This window comes from Mastomys coucha, unplaced genomic scaffold (genome assembly GCF_008632895.1).
Source record: "Mastomys coucha isolate ucsf_1 unplaced genomic scaffold, UCSF_Mcou_1 pScaffold12, whole genome shotgun sequence".
In the NCBI taxonomy this organism is placed as follows: Eukaryota; Metazoa; Chordata; class Mammalia; order Rodentia; family Muridae; genus Mastomys; species Mastomys coucha.
In genome coordinates, this window is record NW_022196894.1 from 76,591,115 (window position 1) to 76,601,253 (window position 10,139).

The following is a 10,139-nucleotide window of genomic DNA, read 5'->3' on the forward strand; positions in this document are numbered from 1 at the left end:
AAATGATTCTCTAATCTGTCTCAAATTATGGGGAAGACTTCCCTTTTTATTTCATAGTTCATTAAACAAATTATTTGTTTATAACTAATGTAATCTTCAATAAATGAGTATTTTTCTTAAAAACTTTATGTTCTAGATAATATATTAATATTTATAGCAACAATCTTTATTATTTATTAAATCCTTAAATAAAATTTAACATCAATATATCTAAGGCAGGTTTTAAGTAAGAGATTAAAGAACAAATTATATAGATATAGGTATAGGTATAGATATAGATAGATCTATACATAATTTTTATTGGTGACTATTTTGGAATACATTTCTATTCAAGTGCACAAAATACAACCCAATGTATTCTATTAGCCATCCTTCTATTCCATAATTTAAACCTTTTCTTTGGAACTTTTCTCAGGAAGATAAATTCATCATGGTGTCTAAGCAAAACAAGCAAATAATATTTCACCTCCCATCTGAACATATGGAGTTTAGACGACTCATGAACTGGATTTTGAGTGAACTGACCTTATGAGATCCTTGACAGCAGGAAAGAAAAAAGTGCCAGGGAGGATGGAAACCCGCCAATATACCAGATTTGTCACGTTAGTACCAACTGAAAAAAAAAAAGTAGTACTTGTAAGTTAAAGGTAAATACATAAATTAATAGGAAATTAACTAATATTCACTTTATTTATTACACCCCAATATTGACTTCTCCCTTTTTACATTTCATATTATTATTACTCAGAAATTCAAGGTACTTGTGATTTCAGTTATTGTTATGTACACTGTAAAAAATTTCAGAAGCAAAAATACATAAGTAAAAAATTAAGGTGCTATTGTACTACACACAAAGGCACAATGAAAACCAGTCGGGACTAGCAATACTAAGAAGAAAGCTAGACACTGAACCATTTTTACCCATGAAATGTTATGTTTACAGTGGTAATGGCAAGACATGCTGTACTATAATCAAAGTAGTTCTCAAAAAGTGAGAAAAAAAGTAAAAGAAGTCAAAGGAAAAAGAAAGATAAAATACTCCTAGATCTGATACTGTGTGGAAGGACACCTTACAGGATGAAGAAATAAGAGACACGATCAGGCAAGTGGTGATAACTGATCACTTAATTGACACATAATGAGAACACGTGCATGTGGGCCACCCACATTGCGTGCCTGCGTGTGTGTGTGTGTGTGTGTGTGTGTGTGTGTGTGTGTGTGTGTGTGTGCCTGTGTGTGTGTGCGCGCTTTAGCTATTTGCTTCAAAAAATGTGAAACTTCTAGCCTGAAGAGACATCTGTTGTTAATTAAGCATTCAGTTAAGAGCACAGGGCATGGTGCTGCACAAGTGAATTCTCAGCACTCTGACTGCTGATGGGAGAGGATCAAGATTTTGAAGGCAGCCCGGACTACACATCAAAATACTGTCTTGACTCTTTAAAACATTTGTTAAAATTCTGAAGAATTTGGCAATATCTTAAATAAATACATATTTTAAAAGTTGTGTATATTTCTAATAATGTATAAAAGAGGTTGACCTCTTTTTATTTTTAATGTTGTCGGTTGTCGTTTTTTAGTGTTCTTTATAAATGATAGGAAAGGCACAGTGATGGGAGTGGCATGGTTGGTAACATTGCATCTACAGACACAAAGCAGATGAACGCTGGTATTTAGCCTGAGAGCTGTCTCCCCACCTCCTTACCTCCCATTTCCTACCCTTGCAGCCCTTTCCCTATTCCCTCATCCCCTTTTCCTCAGAGAAGTGTAGGTACGCCCCTATGGGTACCAACCTGCCCTAGTTCAGAGTGTTGCAACAGAATTAAGTGCATCCTTTCTCACTGAGGCAGGGAAAGGCAATCTCAGCTATGAAGAAAGGGTTCCAAAGGCAGGAAACAAGATCAGAGACAGTCTCTGCTCTAATTGTTAGGGGACCCACACACATCCGCTACATCTATGTGAAGGTCTACGTCCAGCCTATACATGCTCATGCTCTTTGTTTGATGGTTCAGTATCTGTGAGCCCCCATGCTCCCAGGCTAGTTGGCTCTGTAGGTCTTCTTGTGTCTTCACCCTACATTTCTGCAAGACTTCTCAATATCTGCCTGGTATTTGACTGTGGTCTCTGCATCTGTTACCAACTCCTGCCGAATGAAGCCTCTCAGAAGACAGTTTTGTTAGGTTATTGTCTGTAAGCGTGGCTGAGTATCATTAATACTGTTTAGGGATTACTCTCTCCCATGTGTGGGTCCCAATTTGGGCCACTCATTGATTGGCTGTTCCCTCGGTCTCTGCTCTATCTTTATCCATGTACTTACTATACGCAGGACAAATTATGGGTCAAAGATTATGTGGGTGGGATGGTGTCCCCTTCCTCCATTGGTAGTCTCACATGGTTACAAGTGGTGGTCTCTTCAAGCAACATAGCCACCCCTATAAGAGGTCTGAGCTAAGGTCACCCCCATAGACTCCAGAAAGCCTCCCCTGTCCCAGAGACAACCCCTTGATTTCAGTTCTCTTTTGTAACTTTCTTCCCCATTCCCACTCTTGATCTCCATCCCTGTTTCCATACCTATCCCTCTTCCACCCAGTTTTCTCCATCCATCTACTTGAGATGTCTATTTTATTTTATTTTTTATTGGATATTTTCTTTATTTACGTTTCAAATGTTATCCCCTTTCCAGGCCTCCCCTCCGGAAACCCCGTAGCCCCTTCCCTTGCCTCTATTTCTTTTTCTGAGTGATACGAGCATCTCCCTTTGGGTCTTGTTTTTTTAACATCTTTGGGTCTGTGGATTTCACTTTGGTTGTCCTGGACATTATGGCTAATATCCACTTATAACTGAGTACATAGTATGCATGTCTTTCTGAGTCTGGGCAACCTCAATCGGGATATTTTCTAATCCATCCATTTGCTTAGAAAATTCATGATGTCCTCAGAAATGTGCCAGAGTTTCTTCATCCATTCTCAGTTAAGGAACATTTAGGATCTATCCAGTTTCTGGAAGTTATCATTGAAGCTGCTGTGAACATATTTGGCCAATTGTCTTCATGGTATGGTGGGCATCTTTTGTTTATATGCCCAGAAATTGATTAGCACATGATGGGTGCTAAAATTGTACGTTAAAGTTTCATGAATTCTAACTATTTTATAAGAAATCACCAAGTAATAAATACAAATGGATTTTATGTCAAAATAAGAAATAAGTTCATGTGAAAAAGCTGGGTAAGGAGTCACACAATGATAATACCATTACACAGGAGACTGATTCAATAATGAGTTAGGGACTAGCCTAGACTACAAAGAAGAGCTAGCCAGAGACACAGAAATCACAAATACCTCAAACTTACATCATCTGATCAGTCTGTTCTGTAGTCTCCAAAGTTGGAGTTAACCTCCAGAATGCCAAGAATTTTCTTCAACTGACACCATCCCTGAAATCCAGTAAAAGTTAAGTGCAGACAAATTCACACACAAACATACATAACTACATATTGGGGAGAGGAAGGAAAGAGATGATTGTTAATTCAGATAGAGAACCCTACAGTAGATTAAAAGATTTGCAAAGACAGGGCATGGTTAAGTCCTGTAGATATGTATGAAATTATTTATTAGAAGATACCATTACTACTAAAAATAGATGGAAAGAACAAATACATTATTAGTTAGTTTGCTTATGATCCAGTTCTTTGTCACTGAAGGGAAGATGAAGATATTTTCTTCTAATGGCATATTCTATCCATGTAAATAACACTTATAACAGAAGACATTTTCATAAGTAAATGTAATAAAAGAAGATAAGCATGGAGAGAGGAAGAGATGGGGATGGACGGTGGGATAAGGAAAGGAGGAGAAAGTAAAGAAAGAGGTAACAAACAGTCCGTGAGAAGTGTGCAGAGAATCTTGAGTACGGTAAAAAAAAATATATAAGGACTGTTTACAAGATTTTTTTTCAAATATTTTTCCAGAAGAAGGTTATGATTTGCATATAAAGAATAGGAATTAGATTCAAAACTACAGATATGACTTAAGTTCAACATTCACAATGACTCAAACCATAAAGCAGCATTACAAACTCTATCTTAATCTAAGATCATTACATAAAAGCGCTCTAATATAATTCTTGTAAAATGTGATTTCAGATATCAGTTTTGAAATACATGCTCTATTTCTTCTGGACATCTGCTCTTTTTGTAGGGAAAGCTTACCATCAGTGTCTTTTCAGATATAAAAAGTAGAACAAAAAGAAAGCATTTAGAGTAATTATTCAATCATGCAGTTGGTATAATTCCACTAGGCTTCTGTAGGAGGAAAATCATTCTTTGTTGTACACAGTTTTGTTAAAATTCATGTTCCCTTCATGTACAGCAGAACCTTAGCTCCTGTGAGGAGTGATCTGCTCTGGCACAATTTGCTTGCCAGAATTGTACCATTCATGAGACACACTTATCAGCAGTCTTTTATCAGCTAAAAAGAATTACTGAACAATAAATTAATAGACAATATTCCCTAAGTGACTATTGTTTGCATATTATGACAATATATATTTCCATTGTTGTTAAATTAAGGACAATTAACCATGGGCCTTAACGCAACGGTGTGCAGTGATGCCCTGTTGAAGTCATGATTGGTCACTTTGAATCTCTGGTAAGTAGCCAGACTATTGGCAACTAAAAAATTACCTTTTGTATAAATTACATTTATACATTAATTCTAAAAAAAAAAGGTCATCTTTCTTACATAGTCATAGTCAAATTTATAAGGCTATTAACTAAATTAAATATTATATGTATTATCATAAAATTAAATGCAATGCATTAAAATTTATTTAAAATAAGTATCTAGGATTATCATGTATATCACTGTGACTGAAATTAAGACAAACAACATGTTCTCCTTTGGTTTTCTTCTTTTTGAAGACATCACGGGGTCTCACTAGGCTGCCATTACTGGATTTCCCTGACACTCCTCTCTTTTCTTTAGTCTGAATGAAATTCATTTTGACTGAAGCATAAAAACATGGATATTGTGCATATTTGTGGCACACTATATAATATTTTTATGCAAATATGCATTGTACTGGATTCTTCAAATCAAGGTATAGTCAGCTATTCTAGATTTTATCATTGCTGCTTGGCAAAATTTATCAAATCATTTTCTTCTAACTTTGATATATAGATATAGATATGTAAATAGAGATAGATAGATTACAGATAGATAGATAGATAGATAGATAGATAGATAAATAGATAGATAGATAGATAGAAAGGGCAACAGAAAGTATCACCATCCCTATGGTCCTATCAAATCGGAACCTCTTACTGTTGTGGAACTGTCACCTATGCTCATTAATAAAGCCCTTTACAATGAATTGTCTTTTAGTGTTAGTAGCCACCATTTTACTCTAGAGCTGCAAGATGAACATTTGAGGTTACATCTGAATGTGATCCTACAATATTTGACTTCTTATGCCTGTCTTATTTCACTTACTATAACAGATTGACCTCTGGGTTCATCCATGTTGTGCATATGACAGAGTTTCTCCTCCCTCCAGTCTTCTTTCTATTATTCCTGCTCCTCTACCTTCTCTTTCTTTCCTTCTTTTCCGCCTCCTTCAACTTTCCAGTCTGTGAATAAACCAGGTACTTATATGTAATAGGCAAACACTGTAGCATTTAGTAGCATCTCATCCCCAAGATGTCTTTCTTTTTATCATGGAATAGTTTTCTGTGGTGTGTAAACATTCCTTTCATCCATCCATCAGAGAGTAGGTATGAATTTTATTTTTATTTCTCATCTGTTATGAATAACGTTATAGTAGGTGTGAGAGTTCAGATAATTCTTTTATCATAAATATTTCGATTTTTGTACATATGCTTATTAGTGCAATTGTGAAATCACATGATAGCTATATGTTTTATTTAGGGGGAGCACTATTTATTTTGTAGGGTATCCACACTAATTTGTTAACATACTCTTATTTGTTCACACAAATATATGCTTCTCTTTACACCTTACCCAGTCATTGCTATTGATATCTTTTGGAAACAAGTCCCCCCACCCCAGGGTGAAGCAATAGGTCAATTGTAATCTGATCTACACTCCTGTGTATAATGTTTGAAGAGTGTTTCATGGGTCTGTTGATTGTTACATGAGTTCCTCTCAGATATCTCTGTTTAGATTTACTTCCAATTATTTAGTATGACTATTTTGCTATTGATTTTTTAGTACAAAAGTATATTCTATTTAATAACTCTTTATCAGATAAATAGCTTGCAGATATTTTGCTAGTGTTTCTTTGATCTGTTAATTGTTTCCTTTGCTATGCTGTAATACATTAGTTTGATATAAGACTATCTTCCCATTTCTACTTACTTTCTTGTGCTTCTCTTGAGAAAAAGAACATAACTAAATACTTAGTCATTTAAAAATGAGTGAACACCTATTTCAAACCAGGACTTGAATCCATTGTCAAACAAATGATTGGGGTAGGCGAATATGTTAATTCACCCTTCATTCCAATAGAAATGTTCACACATTGTATTTTAAGTGTGCGTCATATTGTGAATGGGCTCAAATGTGTCAATGGAGATAATTAAAGTTTATATCACAGCAAAGCACTCCTACATTCTTTATTTAGGAGACTCAAAGAGACACATTGATAAGGAAAATGAAAGGGCTGAAATGCTCTAAATAACTGAGCTTGAGAAGGGAAAATATACATAAATAAAGGCAAGACAGTAGCTTGTGCATGCCATTATTTCAACAATTTGGAGTATATTATTTATGGAAGAAAAAATAAAGGGTTTTCTAAAAAAAAAAAAAATAGCCCATGTCATAAACTTTGAAAAATACAAAGAGAAAATATAAAACTTCTCGACATTCACTAAGCTGTTAAAACTTCTGATAATACTCTATTTCTGACCAGAACAGTCCATAAATTTTCCAACATTTTACTTTTCCTGGACCTTTTCTGTTCTCCCACTCATGATCATCAATGTGATGATCGTCATTATTATAACATCCTCACCAAATATTCCTTAGAATTTTCAGCAAAATTCAGTCAAACACTTGTCACAGTGCATCATCTCAAATCTTTCCCTGACTCCCTATTGAGGATATTTGACTTCCCTCTGTCTCTTTTTAACATGTAGTCATGGCTGCAACTTGTTTTATTAAAGTATGTCTTCACTCTTCTTTGGGGGGCTTTGTAAATAGACACTTTACATGCTCCTTAAATCATCACTGAAGATGATTCTTCTTTGACTTTAAGACACTAGTAGAGCCCCCCAACTTCTGACACTGAGAGGCCATTTCACCATGCTTGCATGCCTATGAACGTGTTTATGTGTGTGTGTGAGTGACCATTCATGTGTGTGAATGTGCATATGAAGGCCAGTGGTCATCTTCAAGATCTATAAAGCTAGATTTTTAAAGCATTAGCTCACACTTGAGAAGACACAGTCTAGTTTCTAATAAAAAACTGCAAAGATTCCATGATGTAAGTTTATGACCATATGTTCGATTACATAGCCAATTTGGACATGCTGGTTAGTTACACGAGCCACTCACTCTCATTTTCCTATTATTGCCTGCTCCTTCCATTATCTTTCATTTGAATCTTCCTTTAATGTCTAAATATAGGAATAGTAATGGTCATCTTATGGTTGAGGCTAAGGGTTGGAATCTATCCTTTTAGTTAGTCTTAGTTTCTTTACTTTTCTCTCTTTTTTTTTTTTCAAGACAGGGTTTCTCAGTGTAGCCATGGCTGTCCTGGAACTCACTCTGTATACCAGGCTGGCCTTGAACTAAGAAATCTGCCTGCCCCTGCCTCCCAAGTGCTGGGATTAAAGGTGTGTTCCACGACTGCCCGGCTAGTCTTAGTTTCTCTTATGATTTATTTATTTATTTATTGGTATATTAACAGAGTTTCTGGTATATTAACAGAGTAACACTCCACACCCATCTATGTCTATATCTAAATCTATATATCTATATCTATATCTATATTCCATAATGTTCCAAAATATGAATATGTACATATATGTATATATATGTATACATATATATATATATATATATATATATATATATATATATATATATATATATATATATATATATGGTTGGGAAGTTTTTTAGCTCAGACTTCTGAAAGTTCAATGGTCTTTAGCTATCAGTGACTCAGCTATTGTAAAGATGTTATGTCAGCTGTCATTATACAAGAGGCAAAGATTGCAGAATGCAGGGATTTGAGAAGAGAGGGTGTGGCCATCTTTCCCATAGACTACACCTTCTTAGGTTTCATAGATGTATACCAACTCACAAGGAAATTTTCCAATGTATAAAATTCTGTTTACTTTTTAACACTGCTTGCATGTGTGTGAACACGTTTATGTGTGTGCAGGTAAGCATTCATGTGTGCAAATGAAGGCCAGGGATCAACTTCAGGGTTTATAAACCTAGATTTTTAAGACAGAAGCTCTTATTGGAACATGGGTCCTGCAGAATCAGGACTAGCTAAAACGACTGGTCAGCATGGCCTAGAGATCCCTCCATTTTTAGATTACCAAGATTGAGATTACAATGCCACACAGCCTTGACCAGCTTTTTGAACTGAAGTCAGACCATCATGCTTGTGGAAAAAACAAACAAAACAAAACAAAACAAAACCATTTTACTGCCTGAGCTGTCCTGCTTACTTCCCAATATATGAACTCTTAAGGGACAAAATGTTTCCCAAACAATAGCATTATCTTTTAATCAAAATATTTCAATTGTTTAAAAAAAAACACTGGCCTCATTTCTCTTCAACTCTTTATGTTTATTATTTAAAATATGAGGTTCTTGGGAGAAGGCATGTCATTTAAATGCTTACCTCGCAAGGTGGTAGTTCAGATCTCTAGAACCCATATACATGTGTGATGGAATAAACAGTTCTCCTTCAATTCTAGCCTTAGGGTAAAAATAATAAAACAAACATTTGTCAGAAAAGACAATAAATTCATTAGGAATAAAAATATGACATATAAAAGATAACACAAGTTTGAAAAGCTGTTGCAAATTTGGGGAACTTTATTAACTTTATTAACAGTAATAACAATAGGAGTTTTGCAAATATGGGTAACATGAAAGCAATGTTACAGTTAATAAAAAGAAGAGGATGAAATTAGTATAAACAATTGTTTCTGTGTCAAAAGGCTTTATAAATGAGAAAGAGCTTGTCATTATCTGCAAAGAAGTTCATACACCTGTAAGTCCCAGATATAGATGGATAGCCTGGGGGTTACTTAAGAGAGCCTGGAACAAAGACGTATTTAAAGCACAGAAGTAACAGTTATTAGATTACACATGCTGTGAAACAGTGAAAGTGATGTGCTTTTGTAGGTCAGAGACTAAGCTCTCTGTTCTTAACAACTGAAATTGAAAACTGCTGATCCACTGAACAGACCGAACCGTCTTGTTTACAATTGAAAGTGAGTGACAAAACCTAAAGGGTTCTTTGTTTGACAATCTCAAATTAACTTATTACCTGTTTTGGGATTTTAAAAGCCCAATTAAGCTGTTTCTTTCCAGCATGCAACCAAGCTGTAAGCTAAAGACTAGTATTTTCTCAGTAGGTCTCTCACACAGATGCTCTTCAATACAACAAGCTCCCCTACAGTCCCAGGTGCTTTTAGTGTTGAGCCTTGAAGGCAAAGTAGCGTCAGTAACATAATTCATCTAGCTCCTGCTTCTTTAGCTGATAGCAAATACTTCCGACAAACTCCTAGACAAACATGATTTTATTTAAATAGTTCTGCCAAACCACTGATGTATATTTGTTTGCTTTGTTTACCGTAAACTATTAAATTAACTCTTGAAGCCACAGACTCCTGTTTTATGACTCAGAGGTAGAACTGCACTCAGGACGTAATGAAATAGCCTTTGAGAACCACTATGTTAGATGTTTTAATCTGTTTCTGTAGTTCTAGGGTGGTGTTGAAAGTCTTCATTTCTGAGTCTTTTCTGAAACTCAGTTTCTAATTCCATAGGTTTCAAACAAACAATTGTGTCAATATACTGTGAGGACTTATATACAGTAAATAACTCAGGGGAAACTGACTCACAAGTGGTAATTAGGAAATGTTAATCTCTACTCTC

At 35.2% G+C, this 10,139-nt stretch overlaps 1 long non-coding RNA gene across 1 annotated transcript; it reads right to left on the minus strand.

The window, feature by feature from the left end:
* Positions 1-530: 530 nt before the first annotated feature.
* On the minus strand, positions 531-8,952 carry LOC116086514. Its single transcript, XR_004116972.1, has 4 exons — positions 8,875-8,952; positions 5,487-5,623; positions 3,347-3,430; positions 531-613 (listed from the first exon to the last, which is right to left on the minus strand). It is a non-coding gene; the product is annotated as an uncharacterized LOC116086514 (long non-coding RNA).
* Positions 8,953-10,139: the final 1,187 nt, after the last annotated feature.